This window comes from Sturnus vulgaris, chromosome 1, assembly GCF_052056855.1.
Source record: "Sturnus vulgaris isolate bStuVul1 chromosome 1, bStuVul1.hap1, whole genome shotgun sequence".
NCBI classification, from domain to species: Eukaryota; Metazoa; Chordata; class Aves; order Passeriformes; family Sturnidae; genus Sturnus; species Sturnus vulgaris.
The window spans coordinates 153,406,713-153,422,761 of record NC_142243.1 but is presented as its reverse complement, the minus strand read 5'-3'; the positions used below and the strand labels follow the sequence as shown (position 1 = coordinate 153,422,761).

Sequence of the window (16,049 nt, the reverse complement as noted above, 5' to 3'; positions counted from 1 at the left end):
AGTGGGGAGAAAAAAACGAGGATTGAGTTTTACACTCCAGACAAGATAATACAAGGGAAATAATGCCAGGGATTAGTGTCTAAGACAGGAATTTATTTCCAATGTGTTTACAAGTCCCAGAGCTCCAGGAGCCTGAAGTTAACCCACAGATGGGACATTTCTCTCTGCACGTATTCCCACCCAGCTGCTCCCAGTTTCACCTGATGCCAAATGGAGCTGGGGGCAAAGCTGGAGTTCCTCTAAATTACCTTTGCCTTGACTCATAGGCCAATTCCTCACCTCATCTTTGTTAGCAGCTTTTTGGAAAATGAAATATTCAGTGCTGGACGTTCCTTTATATCTGCTGTGACTGCAGGGAGAGTCTGATACAATTTCTCAAAGACCAACCAATGAAATGTAGACAGATGTAGCTGGTGAAAAATTTGTTTTTGAGTTCAGATTCATTTTAAAAATTATTCATAGATTTTTGAAATGAAACAGATTGTTACTTATACTTCCAGCGATTATTATTTTCTTGTTTGCTGCACCACAAAATTCACATGTAAGGCACCTGGATTGGCAGCAGCTGGATTTGCAAGGTGAAATTCTTACAAGATTTTTGCAACTTGTTCAAAATAGAATTATTCTTACAAAATCAGTGGCAGAGGTTGCAATTCAGATTAGTGCTGTGCAACCTGAAACCACAGACTAGCTTATTAGAAAATTGCTTTTGCATGAATTAATGTAAGATTTTAGTCTGGAAGGAGAATCTTCTGAGAATATAATGCTTTTTAAAGCAATGCAAATCTTCCATTGCTGAAGAGAGTAGAAATCATCATAGAAATTTTAATAACTTTTTATATGAGTCCTGCATTTGATAAGGACACTGATGATGCATTTCCTACTCTGGCATATAACCTCTCTCTTATGGTGTTAAAATGTGACTTTCATTTTTGTTGTTAAAGAAAATCTAACCAATAAACACTATGGCACTCAACTCTGTGTGTGTGTGTGTCACCTCTTTTCCTTTTAATCATAATTAAATGAATTAGGTTTTTAAGACGTTTTTAAAAGTTAAAAAAGAAGAACTTCTAGGTGAATAGCTGACTCAAGAGTAAAATTACTGTGGACATCTATAATGAATTACAAGGAAAATTGTTAAAACTTGAGGTATAAAACATTTGTTTCTGACAAATCCAAATATCACATATAATTTTAATATCATAAACCCACTATTTCATTATTTTGAATATGCCAAACACTGATTCATTTTTTCTTTGTGGAGCTCCCACCCTTCCTGCTGCCTGAGCATTCATTGTTTTGGGAAAAGTTTCTTAGTCACAACGCCCCTTTTTTATCTTCAATACATCAAAAGTCTTGTGATGTTAAAAAAAAAAAAAACCAAAAACAACTTATCCCAATGATTCAATCCATCTTCAAGGCTTCCTGCTAAGAAGATGAACTGAGAAATCAATTTTCTGAGGAATCTTTCAGATCTATTCTCTCTCACCCATTTCCTCTAGAAAAATGCTCACCTCTGTTTAGGATGGACTGAATCACCCTCCAGAAATGTCATTTTTTATCTCAAGAAGCCTTGGACCTCGACAACAGCTTAATATTCATAGAAAATCATAGGAATGCAATAGCAAAAACTGAGATTTGTAGATGCTGCTCTCTGGAGGAGAACTCAAAAGATCATCTCTTCCACATTTCTGACCTAAGGTGGGGTCAAACTTTATCTAAATCATTCCTGACATGTGTTTGACTCTCCCATTCTCAGAACTCACCGTGAGGGCAGAAGGAGATTTCATGCTCACAAAAGCAGAGTGCAGGGGTGACTCCTCCAGGTTTTTTCCCTGATGTTCTACCTAAGGAGCATTCCTTGAACCAAATAATTGCCTGCTGAAAGGCAACCAGAATTCCAGGTACAGTGACACTCTCTGTTACGCAGATGGAGAGGAGCTTGACCAAGCACTCTCTGTCCTGGGCTGTGCCCTGGATTTTCAGGATTACACCATGGTTCCACTACAGGACAATTCACTGAGGATTAAGTAAAAGACAAAAAAGGATGGGTACACAGTTTTACCTATACAGAATGTCTAAAGATCTACTTTTCTTATACTTTAAGCAACAGAGTTATCAATCTAGTGTTCCTATAGAAGCATGGAAATGTAAATGATATTTTCTGCATGTCTTCCTGCATTTCCAGTGTTGTCATTAACACCAACATTAGAGAAATAAAAATAATCTTGTATTTGTACTTGGCACTGCTGAGGCTGCATCATTATTTCTGGGTTTAATTTTCAGCCCCATCACTAATTCTGGATTCAGTTTTGGGCCCCTCACTATAAGAAAAATTTTGAGGTGCTGGAAAATGAGAAGGGAACAGAGCTGGGGAAGGGTCTGGAGCACAAGGCTGGTGAGGAGCTGGGGGAGCTGGGGGGATTCAGCCTGGAGAAAAGGAGGCTCAAGGGAAATGGGTCAGACTCTTCTCCCAGGTAACAAGTGATAGTACAAGGGGAAAAGGCCTCCAGTTACACCAGGCGAGGGAAGATTGGATGTCAGGAAAATTTTATTCATTGAAAAGGCTGTCAAGCATCAGAGCAGGCTGCCCAGGGAAGTGGTGGAGTCACCATCCCTGGAAATTTTTAAGAGAAATGCAGATGTGACACTAAGGGACATGGTTTAGTGGTGGACTTGACATTTGGACTTGATGATCTTAAAGGTCTTTTCAAACCTAAAAGGTTCTGTGATTCTGTTTCCTTAGAAAATTCCTTAGAAATTTCTAGCTGTGGACCTGTGGAGATTTCTTGTCCAGCAGCTCACTGGAATTTGGAATACTCTCAGCACTAGGTAGGGACAGAATTATATTTTCTGGCCAACCCTTGAAAACCTTAAAGGATGGATTTTGGTCATTGGAAAGTGTCTGGCTTAGCCACAAGGCTCTTCTGCTGAAATTCCCAAACTTCCTACATAATGGGGCACTTGTTCCTCAGCTTTCTTTGCAAATCTTCTGACTCTTGCCTTTCTCCTATTCAAGTTTCTTAGGGAATTCTGCCAGGAGTCATAATCTGCTCTCCTAAACCCACTCTTGCCTCTTTTGCTTGCCTTCTCAGCCTTCCACTCCATCAGCTCAATCATCTCATCTTCACTGCTGTGGCCACATTTGTCAGCAGCTCTTCCCAGCTCAAGAACATCACCTCTGGCATTTGTATAAATAAACTCTGACCAACACCATCCAGAAACTCCCTTGCACGGTTCTCCCTTTCTGTCAGATGCTGGCTGTGTGAAAAGCCCCTGGTGGAATGCAGGGAGCAGTGTCTGAGACAAGGCTCTTCCAGTCCAGACAGCTGTCTGTGTTTCACAGCTGTTTTCTACAGAAATGAAAGTCTTTGTGCTTCAAGTACTCCAGACTCTGCTTACTGAGAGTCTCTCATCAAATTTGAGATAGCCAAAATAGCTAAAATAACAAGAGAATCATTCTTTCCTTCTGATTTTGCCTCATTTTCCTTCTTGTGCTCTTTTTTTTGAGGGGAAAATGGAGCATTTCAGCATCACTCTTTACCCATAGGTAGGAGACTGTCAATCAAGACACTGAATCAAGGGGTGTGAAGTCTATTCACAAATATACAATTTAGTTTTTCCTCCTGTTCCTTTTTGATTTTGAAGTCTATATATTCACTTTCCTTAAAGTTAATGTTCTTGTTCCACTGTATTTCATTTATCTGTGGAAGAATCCATATTCATCTGGCATTTCAAATGGGAAAGACAACAAAATTAAGATAGTAACTGAAAACTTCACATATATATATATACAAACCTATATATGATATATATGCAAGTCTGCTGTACATGTACCATAATGTAACACTGGTGTGTCTCTGATCTGATTTTATCCTAGAAAAGATGGAAAAGGCTCCAAAACTTTTCCAAATCCACAGGAAATCTTGTCTCACTGCTGGAGCTCTGTTCTTCAACAATTGAAAGAACAGTTGACTGTAAAATTATTTCATTAACATCACAAGGAGAAATGCACCAAGGAGAAGGATCTGCAGTCTTCATACACCTGAGGTCAGAAGTAATGGAATCATTCCTCACTAATTTCCATAATGAAAGATAAGTGGCAACGAAAACACAGTCGTTATCACATAAATGATTTTTTTAAAAAATTAATCACGATATGCTCTAATTACTACCCTTTTATCTGTCCTTACTTGCACTTTTGCTTGAGGCTTTTGGCAGATGAAATCAAGTGAATGGAGAAGTATATTTTAGCTAACAAGCTTCCTTGTCTAAAAATTCCTCTCGAGTGCGTGATTCAAGCAAATTAGGAAACAGAGACAGGGGGGGAAAGAGAGAAGGAGAAAAAGCAAATGGCAGACGATTGCCTTGCTAATTTAATCCTTTTGGTGCACAATTAGCCCACATCAGGCTGGTCGATGGGAGCCTGCCCTGCAGGTCAGGATTTTGCTCTCAACAGCTCCTCCAGCGTGCTGGGCTCTGCTCCTGCTCCGGGGATGCTCCACAGAGCCTGCACCTGACAGCTTGCCAGGGATGAGCTGTCAGCAAAGTGCCACTCAGAATTTCCTCTCTCCGTGATGGCTTCTATTATCTGGTAAACAACAGCCAAAATGTGTTATTTTATAACTCTCTCTCTCATCCTCAGAACGCTGGGACAGGTTGGTGTTCTGGCAGGACGGATGCTGAACAAAGCTCATTCATTCTCTCCATTTTGGGTTGCTATGGAATGAAAAAATAAAAATGACACACCTCCAGCCTGTTGTGCATCCCTGCAGCAGAGTAGAAAAATTGATGAATGACTGCTGGAAGCACATCCTCCCATCTTCCAGGCTGGAGGCAGTGGCTGGACAGTGAAATCCTGTGTGGAATAGAAAACAGCTGGTTGATGGGACTTGCTGCTGTGCTCAAAGTTCAACTGCTTCTCAGATTTGGGGTCAGAGGAGAATGTGAGTGTTCCCTCCAGGCTAAATTGGCAGGCAGGATTGTTTGTTTGCTTTTATGTCTTCCTCTGCAGGCAACTCATTGTCAGCTTTCAGTAATCACCTTTTTTTTTCTCTTGAGTTGTCTAATTGATTAACAGAATTATGTTGTCACAGCAATTTATTCTTTAGCCCTGAGTTTGCTGCTTCTGCTGCAAGCCTAAAAATGGGAACATGCAGAAAGTCTTGTCTTTTCCCAATATGGTGTTCTTATATAAGATTCTCCCTTACCCTACACACCCAACTTCACTGTGATATGATACCACAGACCCCTAATTCGCTGCATCTCAAAATGGATTACACTGCTAAAATTAGTTGAAATAAATTCTGCAGTGCAGGAGCCTGAGCAGTCAGCTCTGTTCCTTTTGTGGAGCCAGTGGATAGGAACAGACGTGGCACATCTGATCTATTTTAGATGTCAGATATATCACATCCCAGAAATGTCTGTTTCTTTCTGTTGATTCCTTTGATTCTGGGAAAAGAATATAAATCTGGGTTTGTAGCTCAGAAATATGTAGTTCTAGTGAAGCAGGAAAAAAACCCATTCTTAATTTGCAAGTCATTTTGCCTTTTAAACAATTTATTCTGTTGATTTATTTTGCATATGTGGCAATAATGGATTGAGACATCCAGCAGATGCTGAGTTGAAATAATCTACAGAGCAGAGAATTCTGGAAAAATATAAAAGATTCATGTTTTCCTTATCAGGCATATGAACCACCTTGAATCCCTTCTTTCTGTCCAAGATATTGGTGTTTCTTCAAATACAGTACCAGGGCACTGTAGGAAAAGTACATGGGAGCTCTTCATATAGTTTATTTCCAACATCATGGAAAAACCAATGGGTTGGAAAAACCCAAACTTTGGGTTTTAATAGCAAGATCATCAGTAGCCAGACACCTTGAAAATTATATTTCTGGTGCCTGAACATGGATTTGGGGGACCAAAGGATTTATTCATGATAATAAAGTGAAAACAATGAGACCTTACATCACAATAGCAGCAACAATAATAATAATAAAAGAAGAAGAAGAAGAAGAAGAAGAAGAAGAAGAAGAAGAAGAAGAAGAAGAAAAAGAAGAAGAAGAAGATTTTTTTTTTTTACTGCAACAGTAAAAATGCAGAGTATAAAAATATCACTTCTCTTTTAGAAGAAAAGGTTGAACACAATATGAAATTAATTGTTTAGGCAATTCTGTTATCAGAAAATATTGATAGATTCATTTTCCTTAAACCACTTGAGTAATCAGAAGGCATCATTGAAGCATTAACCAGGGTGAATCTCATGGTAAAAAAATCACCTAATTAGAGCACAAGTGTAGTGAAGAGCAGAATAACCATGACAGAAATATGCCTGATTTTTACCTTTAGAATTAAAAATAGATAAATTTCTACTCTAGGAGTTGATCACAATGTATTGCATTTCTCACAAATTTAGAGGGGAAAAAACCCACCACTGATTGCAACAACAGCAAAAAAATGTAACATAACTTTATGTAATCCAAAAAATCTCTGTGATTTCTGAGCATGAAAGTCTAGAAGTTACTTGTCTGTGTGATTGATACAGCTGCAGAAAACTCATCTTTGTTTTTTCAGTACATTGTCCTCTATATTAGTTCCTGATCTGAAACTGTAATCCTAAGGACTTTTTCTGGGATAAAAAAATTATCTTCAGTTGGAGATATTATCTGGAATTCTAGGCAAAAGATCTTAATTCAGAACAGAAACACTCCTCAGAATAAGTGAATGCCAATATTCCCTGAGCTGATGGGAAGCATGGGAAACTCTTTCAGTACTTTTTTGATATGCTGGGCCCATCAAAGATCCCAGCAAGATAATAATGCTGGTATCAAAATTGAAGACATGGATGGATTTCACACACTTTCTGAAAATCAGATCTCTCTAAACTGCTTTACATTATATTAAAAAAAAAAAAAAAAAAAAAAAAAGACAAAACGAAACATCAAAACCAAATCATCAGTCCTTTGAATATCCTCAAAATGACCTTCACACATCCGGTGAATAGATTGCTAATAACACCTGGAAAACACCTGAAAAATTAATATACCTTTGGGTGTCATAATTACCCAAAGATATACCAGATGGTGCAACTGAAATAGTTGGTTTAAACTTCCCCATCTCCAAAACCATATTTTAGATACAGACTTAAACAAGGACATTATTGACATGGGGGGGGGGGGAAAGAAGCCCAGAGAACGAAAAAAATAGTCAATAAGGACTGAAGAAATCTATATTTATCATTACATAAAAACCTAGAGGTTTACAGCTGAATTATTCTTTATGTTATATTGGCTATACTGACCAGATCCTACACAGGTGGAGATAACTTCACCTATACACCCACATTTGGAAATATTAAAGTGGGGTTGCTCTCACCACAGTTGAAAATTGCCATTGCCAGTTCTCTCTGTGTATTCCAGGCTGTCCAGGATGTCTCCATTAGGCTGAAAACACGACAGTGGATCCTCGAGGGAGCCTCTCCTTCCTGGAGCAGCTCCTGGAGCTCAGGTGAGACTCCTCTGAATGCCCCAAACAGCACCAGGTTATCGGGGAGCCTTCCACACTCCCTGGCTCTTGGAAATGCTCATAATGTCCTTTTCTGACCTCTGTTCTGTTCTTAGATGATTTGCCTTTGTGAGAAAGGATTTTCTGCTGTTATGACACCTCATTCCTTGGGTGGCTCTGTGTGTCCAAACGTAACCAAAATGTTAAATAACATTGAGTGACAGAGACAATGAGAGGCATGTGAAACAGAAAGTTACAACAGTTCTCAGGAAATGTGCAAGAAGAACGTGTTTTATAATGTTTTATTATTATAATTATTAAATTGGCGTAAAGAATTATTTTAGATGACTATTTGGCATAGAAGAAGGTGAGCTCTCCAAATTCTCATCAGTAGGAACAGACTTAGAAAGAGGGCGAAAAAGGACATTTTCAATATTACTGATTTCTTTATTTTCACCACTGCCTAAGGAAATGTGCATGACTCAAAATGGGGCCCTTCAAGGTATGAGTATTTCCAAGCCTGCAGTGTCTCTGAAATGAGGATGCTTTCAGGACATCTTCTTGCTGTAACAAAAATTTAACCTCAAAGGATCTTTCTGATCCTTATTTTGGGAGGAGAGTCTTCCAACTAATTTATGGTGACATTAGAGGATAGCAACATGCACAGTAATGAATTCTCTTTAGCCTTTGGGCTGTAGCTTTGTTTTACTGTCTCCAGGAAAATAAAAGTGGATCCATGGAAATATTCAGCATTTGTGTTTTAATTGCCCCTGAGAGTCTGACTGTTTTGTAAAGAATGCAACTTGTAATGGTATGAGAAAAGAAGAGGGATGTTTTCAAGCTCAGTTCTTACAAGAACAAGAAGTAAAGTCCAGCAGCAGTGGTGAAGCTCCCAAACACTGAAGATAATTAGAGTCATTAGTGTTTAAGGTGAACATTAAGGAGAAACACATGGAAAGGGTCAGTTAGTAGTGGACAGGACGAGAAGGAATGAAGGATGGGATGCACAGGATGAGACAGACCCTCTTTTCATGTGAAAGGATCTAATGGCTTGCAGAAATTTTACAGGATTTCTTAGCTAAATTAAATAACTCTACACAAATGAAAGGGTTTGAAAGGCAATCTGACATGATAAGACTCTTTCAGATTGCAGAGCTGACCTGCATCCTTCATGTCCCCTATAAAGCAAGTCAAAGGGAATAAGAAAGGAATAGGGTTGTACTGTCGTTAAATCTTTTTCTGTTTTGGTTTAAAAGGTTTGTCTTTGACCTTTCATCAGGCATCACATGCGTTCTGAAGAGTGGAAGATGATAATTTTTTAAGCAGAGCTCTCATGATTTAAAGCACTAGTGGTACCAATATTCTTTCCTGCCATTAAATACATGATGGTATAGGATTTCCCTACAGTTATGGAAGAAAAAAGGAGTGTGAAACATAACAGAATCCACCTTTCAGTGTTCTACCTCAGTCCTAAAAAACAAGCTTGTCTAAGAACTCGATTTCAGACAGAGATAAAAATCCTTCTATTTAACCAGTTTCTATTTCTTTTAAAAGGGATGGAATGTATTAGTGGAAATGGAATGGATTTTCCCTTTACTTTAATAGAGTGGAACAGATTACCCCAGTCTGGAGGCCAGACCAGGCTCCAAATCACAACAAAGTAGAGACTGACATTTTCCTTACCCTTCCTGTTCTTTAGGAAAAGATGGGAGTGCAATTGGGGTCTTGCCCAGTCAAGCTGTCTTGCTGATATGCTGGCAGTTCATAAGGCCAGAGTTTAGGGACCAAGGTAATCTCATTGATCCACACAAACCACCCTGTGGCATTTCACAAACTTCTCTCCAACTTTCCAATTTCACTCAGAGGTGTCCTCAGCTAAATGAGTTACTGTTGTGGGGGATGCTTCCAATAGCCAAAATATATTTCCCTTGGTTCCCAAGCCACAACAAAATATGGCATTATGAGTTAATGGCACCACTTCACGGGCTGAAGAGACAAAACTGGATGTCACAATGATCCATGGCACAGGGGGAAAGTTCTCTCTCTGGACTAACCAGAGTGGAAACTTTCTCCCTGCTGCAGAAACTGCTGACATTTGGTCATTATCTGGCAGACAAGGCAGGGAATGGAGGACAAAACAAAGGGCAAGTGAAAAGAAGAAATAAAGCAAGGGAAGAGGTCTGAAAGAAATGTCATATGCTCTTCAGTGGGTTATGTGATTAAAGGCCATTCTTTCCAAACTCAGAGACCCAGGGATGAGTTTGAGTCCCTGTAACCTAATCAGTGAATCCAGTCCAGGTGGGTGAGTCAGCCAAAAACTGCTTTCTCAAGAATACCTTGAAAATTAGAAGGGTTCCTGCCTGAAAAGGATCAGGGCTTACTATGGGACACAGGAGCAGAAAGAATGTGGGAATATGCAAAGATGGAATGTTTAGCAGGAACAAAGGCAGCATAAGGGAGGGATCAAGATGGACCAGGAAGAAAAAAAGAGTGGGAAAATAGATGGAAAAGGGTTATGGGCAAACTATCTGCTGGGCAGGGTGTTTGTCTGGCTGAGCTCTGCACCTCAATCTACTCTGTCTCACTCCTAAATCCTGATTCTCTCTCCTGTGCTACTGAACTCACCATTGTGAGCCAGCACACAAAGGTGATGGGCTGCAAGCCAGGCTGGCTGTCAGCAGGCTGGGAGGTCTGGTGCCAGACTGAGGCCACCAGGGGTCTGAGAGTCCTGCTAAAAGCCTCAAGCAAGGACTGGGACCTCAAGACCAGCTGTTCCAAAACCCGTCTTAGTCCAGCTGCTGGAGAAATCCCTACTGTGTCTATTCCTGTAGCAACTCCAACCCCAATTATCTGGAAGGCAATGTGGTGACTGTGCTGTTCATGTTTGTGTGAGTGCTGTGTGAGTTTATGTGGTGCTCTCTGTGTTCTTCTTTCTGGCTGTTTGTTTGTGTATTTGTGTGTGCACTTTTTGGGGACACAAGTTCAACTTTGTTGCTGCTGGACCTGGGGTCACAGAGTCACAGCAGCCTCACAGGTGGATGGCAGGAACCTGAACCCCACCTATCTTGGCTGCCTTTATCAGTGCACAAAATGCAGAAGACAAGATGGGTACCCAGAGGATTAACCCAAAATACACCATTGTTGTACTTGCATCATGTCTTTAATTTGAAAAAGAATTGGTATAGATTAGATACTGGGAAGAAATTATTTCTGTGAGGGTGATGATGCCCTTGAATATGTAGATGAGAGAAGTTGTTGGCAGCTCATCCCTGGAATGTTCAAGGCCAGTTTGGATGGGGTTTTGAGCAGCCTGATCCAGTGGAAGGTGTCCCTGCTATGGCAGGGGGTAGAAACTGGATGAATTTTCAGTTCCTTCTAACCCAAAACATTCTGTGATTCAAGATTCAGTCACAACCCTGTGATGGCCTGATTGCTGTGACTTGGACTTGTATGATCACAAGCTGAAGATGCTCATTGCTTTTCTGTTGTAAACTCAAATGCCAAGTTTTCCATGGGGGGACTGTGCTGAAGGAATCACACCCCTCACCCCATGGACTCAGAGTTTTGCCACAATAATTTTGTTCTGCACTCATGGCTGCAATGGAGCAGTACCTGTTTAACCCATTTTCCCATGTAGAAAGGCACCCTGGTTTTTTGTGGGTTACTGGGGGCTTTTTGCAGACCAGCATTTACAGGTCATTTACTTCATCCTTTCTCTACTATCCACCTTTTCCTTGTTTTATTGCTGGATCTTTGATGCTGTATGAAATCAATTTTGCAAGGCTTTAAAAGGCAGTTAAAAGGTGAAATATAATTGATTTTCCCCCTGCCACCACCACTAAAGGCAAGTAACTGGACAAAACCCATCCTTAGCAATGATCATTACAATCTGGGAGTGTTAATGCCATTTCTTTGCCTACTTTTAGTTTGATTATTTAATCGGTTTCCATTTACATTTGGCAATAAAAGCTAGTCCAAATATTTTTAATAAAATTTCCACCCTGCTGGTTGACCTTTCTGTTGACTTCCAAAAGCTTTTGCACACAATAAACCGGGGAAGCTGACAGAAATATAAAAGGTTTGTTTTACCTTTGACACTGGATTTTATCTGCCCATGGAAAAGAGCTCTCACACATTGCTTTGCCCCCTCTCTCTTCCCCCACCAAGGACTGTGTCTTGTACTTATTTCTGCAGTAACCCTTCCAAAATAAGATCTTCTTTGTTTAAGTTGCATGTCTTGAGTTTGACATGCCTAATCTTGGTTGTCAGCAACTTTTCAGGCTCTTAGTGTAGCTGAATTTGTTTTCACCTAACTTAACTATCTAAAAGCTGAATGCTTAATCTGAGCCAGATGCCTCAACTTGCTTTATATTTATTAGACACATCACAGCTCTGCCTCAGAATGGGATGAAGCAACTTCTGGTGCTGAATCTGTCAGTCTGCAGCTACAAAGGGAGCCTAAATCATCAGCTTAGACTGAGCACATTACTTTGGGGCAGATACAGTAAATGAAAAACAATCTGTTTCCTGAAACACAGCCCTAACAGGAGCAGCTGCATCTTACCCAAGTTCATCCAGAGCAATTTCAGTGCCCTGTCAGGGAGTGGGGATGCACATATTTTACATTTGGGAACTCCTAATGTGGTCAGAAGCATCAGCACAGATGATGTGGTGCCTACAGGGATAGAAGGACTGGGATGGGCTTGTGCCTTCCAGTTCTAAAGCCCTTATTGACAGTTCACTTGTGTAAACATTTGTTGGGGCATAAAAGTGGGGTTTGTGACCTCATTTTGGGTCTGAGTGTCTGACCAAAGCCAACACCCTGAGCTGGGAAGCAGCAGAAACAGTGAAAGATAACTTGCTATCTCCTTCCTGCTGAAAATGCATTTTCAGAGGAATAATTATGGAAATCCATCTTTGCTCTTTCTCTTATGCAGATAAAGGGAAGGTTTAATGACTGAGAGTCTAACACGAACCCACATCCCAGTCCCCCATTAAAATGTCTTTACAAGCTCTCTATATTTTAAAGTCATAACTCTGTATTTTAAAGTTCACCTGATTAATATTGTGCTTGGTAGCTCTTCAGTTTCTTTTTAGAGCTGATTTTGACAGCAAGACCTGCACCAGACTATAAAAAAATAGTTTTCCAATACTCCAAATTGCTGTCAATTTATCCAGGACATCAGATTCTGAATGGTTTTAGCAGAAAAGCAGAAATAAGTTAAGTGGTATCTATCTGGCTTTTTCAAGTGCCATCTGGGCATATTCATTAGCTTCACTTGGGCTGTAGCATTAAAAATCTTTTTCTTTTTTTTTTTCTTTTTTTTTTTTCTTTTTCTATTAGAAAGTTACTTTTTCTTTCTTTGAGAGCAGTACTTGAAAGCAACAGGGGTGCAATATGATGACTTTTTACTCCTGGGCAGAGTATCCAAATGTTGCAGTCACTCTCTAATGGAAGGAACATATTTTCTTCAGCAAGTTGAAGAGGCAAAACGTGCAGCTGCATTGCAATGCCCCTCTTTGGAGGGGATATGTAGGTCATTCTGTTGGCTGAAGCTTTTGAAGCCTCATAAACTTCAGCAGTGACAGGGCACTGCACTTAGTAGACTAAATATAACCTTGTGCCTCAACATCCTTTGAACACAATGGAGAAGAATGGGCAAGAGGAGAATATGATTCCTTCAACCCACTTCAACATCTGCATGAATATATCTGTCCTCAATACCTCTAAGTCTTTCCTCCAGCTGTTTCAGAAAACTAAATAAAAGTTAAACTTTGTATCACCAGGTGGATTACAAATAATCATGAGAGAAAATCATCTTCCCACTGAGCCTTCACACCCTCCTGGCATTACAGTGAGTCACAGAATCATCAAGGTTGGAAGAGACCTTCAAAAGTATCCAATACAACCATCAAACCAGCACCACCATAACCACTCCTAACCCATATCCCCAGGTGCCACATCCAGATGCCTCTTGCAAGCTCCCAGGGATGGTGACTCCAGCACCTCCCTGGGTGACTTAATCCAATGCCTAGCCACATTTTCAGTGGATTTTTTTTTATTAATACATAATCTGAACCTTCCTTGGTGCAATTTAAGGTCACTTCCTCTCATCCTTTCACTTGAGATATGGCAGAAAAAATGAACCCCTACCCTCCTGTCAAAGGCAGAGAGCAGTAAGGTCCTCACTGAGCTTCATCTACTCCAGGCTGAGCCCCCCCAGCTCCCTCAGCTGCTCCTCATCAGCCTTGGGCTCCAGCCCCTTCCCCACCTCTGTTCCCTTCTCTGGACACACTCCAGCACCTCAATGTCCTTCTTGCCATGAGGGGCCCAAAACTGACCCCAGAATTTGAGGTGTGGCCTCCCCAGTGCCCTGCACAGAGGGACAATCACTGCCCTGCTCCTGCTGGCCACACTAGTTCTGACACACAAGCCCAGGAGGCCACTGGACTCCTTGCCCACCTGGGCACACACTGGGTCATGTTCAGGCACTGTCAGCCAACACCTTCAGGTCCCTGAATACAGAATTAAAGATGGGCTGATCCACTTGCCTTGCCCATAAAACACAATATATTTAGGATGCACTAGGGCTTAGGATGGTAGATGAATCCCTACTCACTTCCTATTATCCTGGAAGAAAACACTGGAGTTCCAGGCTCTAAACAGCCACAGACATATCAATAGGGCAGGGGATACAGAAGATGAAGGCCTGAATGACTGCTCATTCTCTCAGCTTATTGGTCTTAACTAAATGCCAAGCAGATTTGTTTTAAGCTTTTGAGATCCTGCATCTTTGTCTTGCGTGTGATGCTTTCTAGTAACGCGAGCTCCGGGGCCAGGAGTCACGGCGTTATTGCTGTTTGCTGAAAACATGCATTTTCACTCAGATCCCATAATTGAAATTCAAGCTGCACATGATGCAATTTGACATTAATTTCAGTTATTTGTGTCTGAGGTTTGCCCCATCCAACGAGAGCCGACAGTAAAGAAGAGCACTGGAAATGGAAATACACAGCGCCATTAGATGCAAGGCTTGATTTGTAAATCACTTAGAAAGCAATAAAACTGGGGATGGAAATAAAAGTGGCAAAGCTCAGCTTTCTAAATGTTAAATAATTCAAGAGGGAAAGGGTGAGGGAAAAAAGTACAGAGCAAGAGCTTTGTGTGTGAAAACAATGGCATCCGAGCAAATCAGAAATTTCAAGCTCTGACTAAATGTAATTTCAGTTCAATTAAAGCATAACATCAAGATTGTGGGCTGCTAAAATCAGGGATGAAGCATGTCATTGCTGTGTGCAGTTCTAAAAGATTTACAGCAAAACACGGATCTAGGAGAGATATTCTCTGCAATGGTGCTGCAGGGCTCTTTAATGAGCAGACAGCTCCTGTGCAAAACTGGGCTGTGGGGAGTCAGAGCAAGCAAAATTCGAGATGAAAATCATTCTTCCCCCTTTTTTGTATTATTTATTTATTTATTTATTTATTTAATCTTTGGGAAGGTAACACTGACAGTAAGTTAGCCAGAGGAACAGATGCCTGAAGAGAAGTCTTTTGTCACCTGAACTTTACAAATTTGGAGTTAAGGGGTTTGTTGTTGTTACTTTCTTTCTGTTCTAAAGATAGTCTGTGCTCCAATTACAGGTTTCTGATTTCAGCACAAGGACTGCAGAATGAAATTTTATGGTTTTTGTCTAGCAGGATGTCACTGCAATACACTGTGGGGAGGAGAAGAGAGGGCTGGCAACAAGAAAATGTAGGCCAGATTCAATGAAGCAGATGTTAACATCTGTTCCCCTCTTCTTTCCCTGGGAGAGACTGAAAGTGTTTAAGTATCAGATGCTGCCTTAATAGCAAAGCATTTCCTCCAGTGCTCACAAACTGTCTGATAAAAAGCTGAGAAGTAACATTATCTCAAGATCTTAAGGAAATAAAGGCTTGGGAATGGAGGTAAAAGATGTACAAGTTACCCAGCAGGGATCTTGTTCCTGCTATCCTGGCCCATCCTGGAAGACTCTAAACTTTGGCCTGATTTTTAACAACAGTTGGAATCATAATAGTTTCTTCTGAATTGCAAGTTTAATCATTTGTAGTGCCTGGGAGCCTCTGGATGTTCAGAACTTTGCTGTGGGATTCGAGGGACAAGGGAGGCAATAGTTATGGAGAAACAGCTGTGATGGGAAAGAGGAAAAACTTTTGGAAGGCATCTTGAGAATTCTTTCAGCTATATCATTATCTGTGTTACCAAGAAGGGCTTGGATGATCCACAAATTGGTGAAATTACTTGGGAAACATCTCCAGAGATTTCTTGGCTCACAGATAGAGCTGAGCACATCCTGGCGTGTTTTGTATGGGATCTGCCTTGCACCTGCCATTAGCAAATCTCCTGGTTACTGGAAGGATGGGAGGTTTGGATTAGATATTCAGATAAAATTCTTCCCTGTGACAATGGGGAGGCTCTGGTTCACGTTTCCCAGAAAAATTCTGGCTGTCCCATCCCTGAAAGTGTCCAAGGCCAGGTTGGAGGGGGCTTGGAGCAACCTGGG

The 16,049-nt window shown here is 40.7% G+C and overlaps 1 long non-coding RNA gene across 1 annotated transcript in view; it reads left to right on the top strand.

Annotated features, from left to right (window-relative positions):
- Positions 1 to 4,348: 4,348 nt before the first annotated feature.
- The window catches only part of LOC148225598 (uncharacterized), a 108,216-nt gene continuing 96,515 nt past the window's right edge, over positions 4,349 to 16,049 (top strand). Inside the window, exons 1-2 of the long non-coding RNA XR_015804964.1 lie at positions 4,349 to 4,594; positions 7,421 to 7,508. This is a non-coding gene — a long non-coding RNA (uncharacterized LOC148225598). The remainder of the gene's footprint in view (positions 4,595 to 7,420; positions 7,509 to 16,049) is intronic.